Raw genomic sequence first — 11727 nt, 5'->3', positions numbered from 1 at the left:
AAGTTGTATGGGCTCTAGCAGCTCAGTGTCAGAGTCAGGTTGGATGGGCTCTAGCGGCTCAGTGTCAGGGTCAAGTTGTATGGGCTCTAGTAGCTCAGTGTCTGAGTCAGGTTGGATGGGTTCTAGCAGCTCACTGTCAGAGTCAGGTTGGATGGTTTTGCAGCTCAGTGTCAGAGTCAGGATGGATGGGCTCTAGTAGCTCAGTGTCAGAGTCAGGTTGGATGGTTTTGCAGCTCAGTGTCAGAGTCAGGATGGATGGGCTCTAGCAGCTCAGTGTCAGAGTCTGGTGGGATGGGTCTAGCAGTTCAATGTCAGAGTCAGGTTGGATGGGTCTAGCAGCTCAGTGTCAGAGTCAGGTTGGATGGGTCTAGCAGCTCAGTGTCAGAGTCAGGTTGGATGGGCTCTAGCGGCTCAGTGTCAGGGTCAAGTTGTATGGGCTCTAGTAGCTCAGTGTCTGAGTCAGGTTGGATGGGTTCTAGCAGCTCACTGTCAGAGTCAGGTTGGATGGTTTTGCAGCTCAGTGTCAGAGTCAGGATGGATGGGCTCTAGCAGCTCAGTGTCAGAGTCTGGTGGGATGGGTCTAGCAGTTCAATGTCAGAGTCAGGTTGGATGGGTCTAGCAGCTCAGTGTCAGAGTCAGGTTGGATGGGTCTAGCAGCTCAGTGTCAGAGTCAGGTTGGATGGGTCTAGCAGCTCACTGTCAGTGTCAGGTTGGATGGGACTAGCAGCTCAGTGTCAGAGTCAGGTTGGAAGGGTTCTAGCAGCTCACTGTGAGAGTCAGGTTGGATGGGCTCTAGCAGTTCACTGTCAGAGTCAGGTTGGATGAGCTCCAGCTGCTCACTGTCAGTGTCAGGTTGGATGGGTCTGGCAACTCACTGTCAGTGTCAGGTTGGATGGGACTAGCAGCTCAGTGTCAGAGTCAGGTTGGATGGGTTTAGCAGCTCAATGTCAAAGTCAGGATGATGGGCTCTAGCAGCTCAGTGTCAGAGTCAGGTTGGATGGGCTCTAGCAGCTCAGTGTCAGAGTCAGGTTGGATGGGCTCTAGCAGCTCAGTGTCAGAGTCAGGATGGATGGGTCTAGCAGCTAGTGTCAGAGTCAGGATGGATAGGCTCTAGCAGCTCACTGTCAGGGTCAGCTTAGATGGGCTGTAGCAGCTCACTGTCAGAGTCAGGTTGGAGGGGCTCTAGCAGCTCAGTGTCAGAGTCAGGTTGGATGGGCTCTAGCAGCTCACTGTCAGAGTCAGGTTTAATGGGCTCTAGCAGCTCAGTGTCAGAGTCAGGTTGGAGGGGCTGTAGCAGTTCAGTGACAGAGTCAGGTTGGATGGGTTCTAGCAGCTCAGTGTCAAGGTCAGCTTGGATGGGCTCTAGCAGCTCAGTATCAGAGTCAGGTTGGATGGGCTCTAGCAGCTCACTGTCAGAGTCAGGTTGGATGGGTCTAGCAGCTCAGTGTCAGAGTCAGGTTGGTTGGGTCCAGCAGCTCAGTGTCAGAGTCACGTTGGATGGGCTCTAGCAGCTCACTGTCAGAGTCAGGTTGGATGGACTGTAGCATCTCAGTGTCAGAGTCAGGTTGGATGGCTCTAGCAGCTCAGTGTCAGAGTCAGGTTGGATGGGTCTAGCAGCTCAGTATCAGAGTCAGGTTGGATGGGCTCTAGCAGCTCACTGTCAGAGTCAGGTTGGATGGGCTCTAGCAGCTCAGTGTCAGAGTCAGGTTGGATGGGTCTAGCAGCTCAGTATCAGAGTCAGGTTGGATGGGCTCTAGCAGCTCACTGTCAGAGTCAGGCTGGATGGGCTCTAGCAGCTCAGTGTCAGAGTCAGGTTGGATGGGCTCTAGCAGCTCACTGTCAGAGTCAGGTTGGATGGGTCTAGCAGCTCACTGTCAGAGTCAGGTTGGATGGGCTCTAGCAGCTCACTGTCAGAGTCAGGTTGGATGGGCTCTAGCAGTTCAGTGTCTGAGTCAGGTTGGATGGGCTCTAGCTGCTCAGTCAGATTCAGGTTGGATGGGCTCTAGCAGCTCAGTGTCAGAGTCAGGTTGGAAGGGCTCTAGCAGCTCAGTGTCAGAGTCAGGTTGGATGGGCTCTAGCAGCTCAGTGTCAGAGTCAGGTTGGATGGGCTCTAGCAGCTCAGTGTCAGAGTCAGTTTGGATGGGCTGTAGCAGCTCAATGTCAGTGTCAGGTTGGATGGACTCTAACACTGCTCTGTTATGCATACCAGTGTTTCAGACACGACAGTAGCCTCTCTGTTCCTTTCTAATCTCTTCAACTTTAACTTCTTTCCCAATTAATCCCAAGAATTATTTCCGTAGTTATTTTTTTGGATTCTTTCACTACTATTTATAAATCGGAATATGGAGTCACTAAAAAAAGGCCACTCCAAACTTTGTTTTTGACGGCTGCTGTGAGCAAGTATCAATTTTAAATTCCCTTTTTTGTAGGTATCTGAATGGGGTTTATGAAACTGAAGGCTTTTTATTTGTTGGAGTGAAAATATATGCTGTGTTTATGAGAAGTATTAGACTTCTGGTAATAGGAAAAGCCACAGATATGAATGGAACTCCAGAAATTTGATGTATAAGAATTAGAAAGAAGTTTATACCACCAAGAGGGAAAAGAGGTAAGCATAGAGGACTCAGGATGCTATCTTCAAATCCTGTGCTGAAGGGAAAACAAACGCCTCCATTTTTAGTTTCCTAGGAAGACGCATGGGAGACACATTTGATTGAGATTACCAGACATCCACGTGGTGTGCTTTATTATCTTATAAATCCAGCTCCAGGTGGTCTGAACATTTGCTGGTATGCTACACTGAGAAGTTGATTTCAATCAGGTTTGGGGGATATTTTTGTTTTAATCACTTAGTTTGATTCCAGGTGCTTTCAAATAACCTTGTGGACTTGCCTGTGTGGGAGCAGAGCTTATAGATATCCTGACCTTGTGTGACTACTATTCCCTGCTTCTTGCAAAGTCACAGGCTTGAGGAAAGCTACGTAGACTCTCCTGCCTCAGTGCGAGCTCGCAGAGATGCTGCTGAAAACACTGATTAGTGGCTTTTTCTGTTGGTGCTGAAATGTGGTCAGTTCTCTCTCCCACTCTTCATTCCTCTTGTCTCTGGAAAGGGGAAGTCTAGTAATGTTCTAATTAAGTACTTCTGGTGAGTGCTAGGTCACTGGGAATCTTTTTCTTTCTATTATTCTCTGATACCTTGTGTGATTCATTTTTCTTTCTTTGTTTAATTTCTAGATGATTTTTGTAATAAGGACTCCACTTAAAGAATGCCAAAGTGAAAGATTCTTTAAATTCCAAAAGGCATTAATTTTCCCCAAAACTTTTTCTTTCTCTGTGACTTCTTTTATTCAGTGGTTAGAATCATGCCTCTCTCAGAAGACTGCATTCTGGTCTCAAATTCTTTTTTTTTTAAGTTACACACACACAGGATCATGGAGTTTACTGAAAGAGAAGGAAGCTCAGGCAGGAAGAAAAATCTAGTTCTCAGAGGGTCACTGGCAGGACCAAAGACTGGGGAATGTGGCTATATTTCAATAGGGACTGTGGGTACGGAGTCAAACACAGCTTCTAACTTGCAAATAATTCTCCAACACTGGCTCTTTTGGGAGAGTCAGGGTGGTTTTGTGAACCACTCATTAGTTAAAATATGTTCTGAGGGTTTTTATACCCATAATAGAGCTTTAAAAATTATAACTGGCAGAGTCTTGTGGATTTAATGTGGGCCAGACCTATTGTTTTGGTCTTTAGAGCTGAGCTTGCTCTCACCTGTTAGGAGGACCCAGTTTAGACAGTTCTTAGGAGCAGAGACAGTTTCATTGACTTCAGAACAACAAAACATGAACAGATAAGGTTTTAGTTTCTGCACCTTCTCTAACTTTCCACATAAATAATGATCAAGATGAAGTGGCACTTTGTGGCTGAGAGCATGATCTCAGTGTGGCTTTTTTGATCACAAAAAATTTTGTTTTATGATTTTCAGAGCAGCATAGCCTCTAAAATGCGTGCTTTCTCAAATGTAGTAGATTCTTAAGAATGAGCAAAACGCACGCCCTGTGTTTCTAGCAGAACAGAAAGCAGCATGTCTTGTCAGTCCACACGACAGGAGTTGTTCCAGGTCAGTCTGAGAGTGAGTATGGACCGGCATGGGCATGGAGAGAGCCCATCCAAGGCAGATGTATCTGTAGCTGTCTAGCTCCACCTCCCCCTTCCCCTCCACTTCCGTCCCCTCCCCCTCCCTTCATCTCTCCCTTTACCTCTACCTCTATGTCCATCTCTATCTTTATAAAGAGGAACTCATGCTTCATCTTTGCATCCTGTGTAAAACTGGAGACCCTGGGATGGTTCTGTGAAATCCCATCTCTGATTTTTCTAGAAACTTCAGAAACGCCATCTTACCTGATGGATGGCTATCTTATGGAGGGAGACTCATTTTAAGTGCCTGATGAAGGCCCCTGGGAATCTGGACCCTCTGAGCTGAAATGATCTCACTCAGCTATTTAGAGGGTTGATCCCGATGGCACCCAGGAAAGGCAGTTTCTGTGAAGTGGTTCATAGCTGGCAGAGTGGATCAACGACCGGGAAAAGGAGCAGCAAACCCTGGGAGAGTGAGCGAGCAGCTTTGCGGCTTCAAACTGAGGACTAACGGGATGAACCCTTTCACATAGGAAACTTTGTTCTTCCCTCCCAGAAAAAGTAACTTCCCTCAAGAGGACCCGGTGAATGAAACAGTCTATCTTCACTCCTGTGAAGATGGATGTGAGTCTAGCACTCCCAGGACAGAGTAAGTACCCAGGACATGCCCCACACTTGGTCTGGCCTTGGCCCACATCTGTGTTCTCATCGTGGTTGATGAGAGATGGAGCAAGCAGCCTGCACTGCGGCTTGAGGGAAAAGGTACGTAAATATGCTCGGGTCAAATGTTATCTCTGCCAATGGCAATTTTTTATCATTTTCTTAAAAGAAACCCGGCTTCTTGTGGTTTTTCCCAATGAAGCAACTTTGCACATGACAAAAAGAGCTTTACCTGCTATCCTTTCATTTGAATATTAAGATTGAATCACATCTCTCCCAAGCCAAATAGGATTTCAAGTAACCTTTGTTATATCCTTTGATATAAGGAAAACAATTTGTAGACAGTTAAAATTCTAATGATTTTAGTTTCCTTAATCCTAATCCATATCTATTGCTGAATTTCTCCCTTTCAAGTGAAACAATATAAACCATTTTTTATTTTAAAGTATAACTAGCCTTCTCTTTGAGAACCTTCAAGGGCTGAACTAGTGGTTTGGTTTCCAGACTGCCAGATTTGGTTTTGACTTTTCTAAGTGGTTTTGTGAAACTCCAGAGGAAGCACTTGAAGAAGGCTTTTCTCCACAGGAGACGCTCATCCACACGACCTGCAGGGCTGACGACTCACCCTCTGCACCAGGTGTCTGGTTTTACACAGGTGGGGGCCACAGAGCGCGCTTCCCCCTTCACAGGTGTACCACATTCATTCAGAAATAAATACGTGGATAGCTGGCTCCAGGAACAACAGACAGGGCAGAAATAAGATGATAAGAAATACGTGGATAGCTGGCTCCAGGAACAACAGACCAGGGCACTTGAACACTGGGTGTTCACCAGGACAGTTTAAGTTCCCTGGCTGAATGAAACGAGAGAGGCTTGCAAGGGGGAGTTAGAATTTGCAGGGTCTTCTAGCATATCTTTCTTTACCACCCTAGGGTGTCGGCAAAAGGACTGTATAATCTGGCTTGTATCTTTTCTCTTTCTGGGAAACATATCGAAACACTTTATGTTTAAGTGTGTATAGAAACCCATCAAGTGTTTTTTATTCACTTTACTGCCCACACAAGTCTTCCTTTAGGGCCTTTTGAGAAGATAGTGGTTCTGCCCCAGCTTATAAACTCAGATTTGTTCTTTCCTATCCACCGACCGGCAGCCTGATTACTGTCTCTGTTTAAAGGGCACCCGTTCGTTCACATCATTTTTTCCAAGTGTTCAAACCTGGAAAGATTTTTTAAAAAGACTCACAGAAGCTGTTTGGGGGTTTTGGAAAACATGGCAAAATTGCTAGCAGACCTTTTGACTGAGGTATTTTTAGGACACTAATTGTGTTCTTTGAAAGTACATTTTTGACAATAGGACAAAGTTTCCTTTGCCTCCACTGATAATTGAAATATTCACAGTGACAAAGTTCAGCGAAACACCCCTAAACCCATACATTTCCACCTCAGCAACTGTCAGCAACCAAGGAAAAGTGATTTAAAAGGAGAAAAAAAAAATCTCGGAAATTGTTATGTGACTGTTTCTGCCCAAAACGAACTTTTATTTCATAGTTCAAACAGAAGTTTGTTTTCAAACCAGTTAAAGGAGCAGCTGACCTGGCACCCACCAGACAGTCGGCATTCAGGAGAGGAGGCTCACCCCAGACCCACCAGCAGGGCAGAGGCCGGCAGGAGCCTCATCTTACCTTGACCAGGATCCCAGCAGGCAGAGAGGCTGGGTCTCCCACAGGACAGGACCAGGACCGGACCGACCAGCCGCTGGCCAGGAAAGTGCTCCCCACAGCTGCTGGTAACATGCGTTCCCTTGGCTTGGCTTTTATGGGCAGGTGGGAGGAGCCGCTTTTCATAGTAGGTGGGCAGGCAGGGGCCTCTTTGGGGCAGCCCCCGGGAGGGGCTGGACACTCTTCTCTGGGGAGGGTGGAGAGGGCAAAACGGGGAGCCTGGGGGCGGGAGGAGGGGGAGAGAGGAGCAGAGGAAGGAGTGGAAGCCAGAGAGGGAGGAGGAGAAAGAAAAAAAAAATCAATAAAGAACCAAGAAATAAAGAAAGGAAAGAAGGGGACACAGGCAGGCAAGATCCTGTAGGAAGGAGGATGTGGGTTATTTTCCATTTTTGTATTTTTATTTTTTGAATGGGAGGATATGTGGGTGACTAGTCAGCTAGATGCAATTTCTGGTGATTGAAAAACAAACAAACAAAAACAGGCAGGGGTAGATAGCATCATGGTTCTGCAAAGAGACTCTCATGCCTGAGGCTCCAAAGTCCCAGGTTCAGTTCCCTACAGCTCTATCAGAGCTGTGGGGCTCTGGTTGAAAGAAGGAAAGGAAGAAATAATGAAAGAAAGAAGAAAGACTGAGAGAAAAACTTTGTGGAGGGGTAGATAGGATAATGGTTATGGAAAGACTCTCCTACCTGAGGCTCCAGATTCCCAGATTCCATCCCCTGCACCATCATCAGCTAGAGCTGAGCAGGGTTCTGGTAACAAACAAACAAACTTCAAACAAACTAAGCTTTGGGCAAACTGCAGGATAGTTAAGGAGACAAAGGTGGCAGTTGGGGCCTCCTAGGAAGCATGTCCCAGGTGGAGACAAACCAGGCAGGAGCTCAGAGGAGGCCTGAATCCTTGAGAAACTGGAGCACCCTGCTTCCAAGTCCCTGCCCAGCCCACTGCTTGCTGGTAAAAGCCAGTCCTGCCTCATGGCTCCTGGCCACTCTTACCTGACAGGACAGTCCTGAGCAGCATGGCATTCAGAGGCCCCTGTGGAGACTCTGCAGCAGTAAGGGGAATCCAGCAAAGGTTTGGGGAGGGGACCCTGGAGATTGGCCTGTGCAGAAAGGAACCTCAGATGCAGGTCCTTCAACATCTGCTTATGTAACAGGATTTCAGGGCTCTCTGCCCTCTGGTTATTTTCGGTATTTAAGAAACTCATTCCTAACAATTGGAAAATGTCTTAGTGCCATAGCTTGCTGTGTGAGAGTGTGTGTGTGTGTGTGTGTGTGTGTGTGTGTGTGTGTGTGTGTGTGTGTGTGTCTTAAACACTCAGAGAGAATTCAACCAACAAGGGCTGAGGATCAGGCTGAAATTCTTAAGAAATATATTCAGAGAAAGAAAAACACTCTCCTGCAGTCGCTGAGCTGAGTGGTGAGTCACTTCCCAGCCCAAGTTTGATTTTTGCCTCCAAAGGAATTAAAGCAAAGAGAGGACCTGAACCTTGAGGAAGGGAGAGGTAGGGGAGGATCATGGGACTTTTCCTCAATTTAAATCTATGTATAGCTACCAATATATACAGCTTATTCCGTGTTCTCTGTGACCTTATGAGGCATCTGTGATTCATGTCATATGCACTCTTTCCTTTTTCACTTTTCTTCCTTCTTTCTTTCTTTCTTTCTTTTTTTTTCAATTTTTTAAAAATTTATTTTCCCTTTTGTTGCCCTTGCTGTCTTTTAAAATTTTTATTATTGTTGTTGTTATTGATGTCGTCATTGTTGGATAGGACAGAGAGAAATGGAGAGAGGAGGGGAAGACAGAAAGGGGGAGAGAAAGACAGACACCTGCAGACCTGCTTCACCACCTGTGAAGCGACTCCCCTGCAGGTGGGGAGCTGGGGACGAACCAGGATCTTTAAGCCGGTCCTTGCGCTTTGCGCCACATGCACTTAACCCGCTGCGCTACTGCCAGACTCCCTCTTCTTTCCTCCCTTCCTTCCTTCCTTCCTTCCTTCCTTCCTTCCTTCCTTTCTTTCTTTCTTTCTTTCTTTCTTTCTTTCTTTCTTTCTTTCTTTCTTTCTCTCTTTATCTCTTTCACTGGAGCACTGCTCAGCTCTGGCTTATGGTTGTGCTGGGGACTGAAGCTGAGATTTTGGAGGCTCGGGCATGAGAGTCTCTTGCATAACCAATATGCTATTTACTTTTTTTTTTTTTTTTTTAAAGAAAACAGCTTAAAGGGTTAAGTATTTAGTTGAAGCTAACAAGAAAGGCAACCTCTGTGACCCGGTGGTGGCACAAGGAGCTGGGTTCAAGCCCCTGGTCCCCACCTGCAAGGGGCAAGCTTCACGGGTGGTGAAGCAGGGCTGCAGGTGTCTCCCTCTCTACCTCCCCGGCCTCTCAATTTCTGACTTTGTATCCAATAAATAAATAAAGATAATTAAAGAAAAAACCTCAGAAAGCTAACCGCAGCCCGAGAGCTGGCCCAGGTGCCATACTGTGTCTTAGTCTGCTGCAGGACACACCTGGCCTTCTCCAAGTCTCGCTGCTGGTGTCACTGGGGCTACCAGGCCCTAAGATAGGACACTAGGGTGACCCAAAGTGAGGTCTTCAAACCAGGTACAGCTGAAGTTTTGGGTCAGAATCCTGTTGTGGAGACCTGTCCTGTGTATTGTAGAATGCCGGTCAGTTACACCCCCAAGTACCCAGGTTATGAGAATGGGAGATGTCTCTACTCACTAAGCCAGATATGTGTAGGAGAAAATGGAGGCAAAATCCCCTCCTCTTCTTGTCTTTAATAGAAAATTTTTAACTTAGAAACCACAGATTTGTAAAGAAATTCATTGGGAAATGTCCAACAGTGGAGTTTTCTGCTTTAATAACACTGCTAGCTACTATATATGCTACCTTGACACTATTTACGTGAACCACTGCAACCAAGTTTATTCTTAGCAGAATATGCCAGAGAGTCTACCACGAAGGACTGTATTTGCCTGCTCACATGAAATGGTTCTATGAACATTAGTTGTATACAAAAATGAAAAATTCAGAATCTTTATCAGAAACACTGATTTTACAGTAGAGCACTTGTCCAAGTGATGCTGCCTGACATTGATAATCTATATTTATGCTGTCTTATCTTTATGCCCCATATCCAAATCATATCTGATATTTCCTTTCACTCTTTTCAAATCAATACAGCAAAAGAGATCATTTCATTTTGTTCGGATGTTGCTGATAATTCATTGCTGCAGTTCCCACTGCCTGGCTCTGACTCCAGAACAGATCTGGACAAGTCAGGAATTGGGCCAGGAATTGACCTTTGCACTGACTTTTGAGTGTAGCCTCACAGGGTGTCTCTGAAGGTGACTGAGGTCTGCAGCGACCCAGTCTGCTCTTGTGTGGAAAGAAGGGAAACAGTGACAACATAGTGGAGGCTCTCAAGTTTCCATTGTGTGAATATAAGAATCACTACCTAAGGTTACATTGTTTTCAAGAGCTTTGAGAATGTAAACTGCTGGTCCCAGGTCCCAGTTTGGGGTGCCAGTTGCCTGTCTAGCTTCGTGGGCGGGAGACAGATGACCAGGGACTCATGGCTGAGCTGGGAAGCAGTATCTCGCTTATTAATCAGATACATCGCCTTTTATGCATCTTCACCGGAAGTGTCAAGGGAAAGGAAATGACTAGGAGAGGGGGGTGGAGCAAAAAAAGAGCTGGAACAGAACATAGCAAGCTTCCATCTAACCAGTGGGGATTAAACCAGTACCCTGCAGGCAGGGCGGGACCCAGGTAACAGTGATTATATAAACAGACCACATCGCAAGGAATACAAGCGAACCTGATGTGACGATCAACACAGAAGGTCTTATCAGCAGAATTTAGAAGCAGAACAACAGTAAACTTTTTCTTTTTACTTTAAACTAATCAACTAGTGAGTGAATGCAGACAGTGTGAGATTAAACAAGAACATCGATAACTTCTGTAGAAGTAAAGCACATGGAATCCTACTAGTTGGATGGAAGAGATTTCCAGGGGAGAAGGCATAGCAGGAGAGGGAGACTTGCCGGACTGCTGAAGGCACGAGATTATTTTATTATTATTATCTATCAATTTATTTATGAAGGGTAGTGAACTGGCAGTGTAAACAGGAGTGCAGGGCTCCATGCTGAGACAGGGAAGGGGGAGAGGTCAGCCTGAGGAATCCCTAGCATGGCACCTGGCTGTGCCCTGGATCCTTTAGCACTCGGAGAGTCACAGCAGAGTGTATGCTACTAAATCCTCCCTGGGGGAGGGGTGGGGGTGGCAGTAATTAGTTAAGACTTTATTTCTATTTGAATAGGGTCTTCTAGTAGTTTTGCAGATAAATGCTTGTCAGCCTGTCCAGGCATTTGAAATGTTTTATTTACTTTTTATTTTTTTAAATTACTTTATTGGGGGATTAATGTTTTATATTTTACAGTAAATACAATAGTTTGTACATGCATAACATTTCTCAGCTTTTCACATAATAATACAGCCCCCACTAGGTCCTCTGCCATCCTTTTTGGACCTGTATTCTTGCCCCACCCACCCCAGAGTCTTTTATTTTGGTGCGATACGCCAACTCCAATTCAGGTTCTACTTGTGTTTGCTCTTCTGTCTTTTTTTTCTTTTTACCAGAGCACTGCTCAGCTCTGGTTTAAGGCGGTGCGGGGGATTGAACCTGGGATTTTAGAGCCTCAGGCATGAAAGTCTCTTTGCATAACCATTATGCTATACCCCTACCCTTGAAATGTTTGAGAACAAATAAAATGGAGTGTGTTCTGCTGACTTGGAGGCCAGGTCCGAGGCCCATGCTGTGGTATGGCTGTGTTTCTGTGGTACAGTCTCTCCGTGTGGTCCAGAGAGGAAGGCAGGGCTCCCCCAGGGGTGGCCGTGATGTCAGGCAGCACTAATGTAAAGGTCGCATGTGCTCTGTGGGTCTTAGGACCCAACGCCTCCATTTACTTACTTTCTTTTTTAATTGTTAACTTAATGGTTGACAGTATAGTTGCTGAGAAATGTGCAGTTTCTCACTTCTCTCTGTTAGGACTCATCTTTTTCACCTGTTATAGATTGAAGGCTGTCAAAATGTATTCATCCCTAATTAATAGGATTGATGGATGGGATCCGTGAGAACTTTTTTATTTTTAAAAATTATTTTTTATTTATCTATTGGATAGAGAGAGCCAGAAATCAAGAGAGAAGGGGGAGATAAAG

The 11727-nt window shown here is 45.7% G+C and overlaps 1 protein-coding gene across 4 annotated transcripts in view; it reads right to left on the bottom strand.

Annotated features, from left to right (window-relative positions):
* COL8A1 (collagen type VIII alpha 1 chain) overlaps positions 1-6718 on the bottom strand; it is a 125446-nt gene extending 118728 nt beyond the window's left edge. For all 4 annotated transcript variants that reach the window (XM_060172168.1, XM_060172170.1, XM_060172169.1 and 1 more), the window contains exon 1: positions 6473-6718. The gene's annotated coding sequence lies outside the window, so the exon portion shown is untranslated. The remainder of the gene's footprint in view (positions 1-6472) is intronic.
* Positions 6719-11727: the final 5009 nt, after the last annotated feature.

Source organism: Erinaceus europaeus, chromosome 14 (assembly GCF_950295315.1).
Source record: "Erinaceus europaeus chromosome 14, mEriEur2.1, whole genome shotgun sequence".
NCBI lineage: Eukaryota > Metazoa > Chordata > Mammalia > Eulipotyphla > Erinaceidae > Erinaceus > Erinaceus europaeus.
The sequence above is the reverse complement of the archived record's forward strand: the minus strand, read 5'-3'. Positions and strand labels throughout refer to the sequence as shown.